Source organism: Alligator sinensis, unplaced genomic scaffold (genome assembly GCF_000455745.1).
Source record: "Alligator sinensis unplaced genomic scaffold, ASM45574v1 scaffold155_1, whole genome shotgun sequence".
NCBI classification, from domain to species: Eukaryota; Metazoa; Chordata; order Crocodylia; family Alligatoridae; genus Alligator; species Alligator sinensis.
This window is the reverse complement of record NW_005842877.1, coordinates 327,403-328,405: the sequence shown is the minus strand read 5'-3', so window position 1 is coordinate 328,405 and position 1,003 is coordinate 327,403.

Sequence of the window (1,003 nt, the reverse complement as noted above, 5' to 3'; positions counted from 1 at the left end):
CATCATTGACCACAAGATGAACATGAGCCTGCAGTGCGATGCTGCGGGTAGTAAAGCGACCAAAACGCTGGCTTGCATCCATAGATGCTTCTCAAGCAAATCCCGGGACGTCATTCTCCCCTTGTACTCGGCCTTGGTGAGGCCGCAGCTGGAGTACTGTGTCCAGTTTTGGGCTCCACAATTCAAAAAGGATGTGGAGAAGCTTGAGAGTCCAGAGAAGAGCCACGCGCATGATCAGAGGTCAGGGAAGCAGACCCTACGATGACAGGCTGAGAACCATGGGGCTCTTTAGCCTGGAAAAGCGCAGGCTCAGGGGTGATCTGATGGCCACCTATAAGTTTATCAGGGGTGACCACCAGTATCTGGGGGAACGGTTGTTCACCAGAGCGCCCCAAGGGATGACGACTAGGTCGAACGGTCATAAACTACTACAAGACCGTTTCAGGCTGGACATAAGGAAGAATTTCTTTACTGTCCGAGCCCCCAAGGTCTGGAACAGCCTGCCACTGGAGGTGGTTCAAGCGCCTACATTGAACACCTTCAAGAGCAAACTGGATGCTTATCTTGCTAGGATCCTATGACCCCAGCTGACTTCCTGTCCTTTGGGCAGGGGCTGGACTCGATGATCTTCTGAGGTCCCTTCCAGCCCTAATGTCTATGAAATCTATGAAAGCCAGAATGTAATTAAACAGAAGGGGAAAAGAGAGAGAGGAGCCAATAGTATGGTGAAGGAAAATTATGCATAGGAGAGAGGAACCCTAAGGCATGGGAAGAATAAGGATTGGGTCCTCAAGTTCAGGTCCCCTCAAGCTGATAGGGCTGGGAGTCAAGGATCAAAAAGTTGAGGCCAACACCTTTTGAGGCTACTTGCCTCATGGTCAACCACTTCCTGTGACCAGTTGGCAATGCTAGATCACAGCCCCATCACATCAGGGCCTCCACACAAACTAAGTACCATGGCTCACCATTGGCACTGATGCTTCTCAGACCAACATATTGGAAT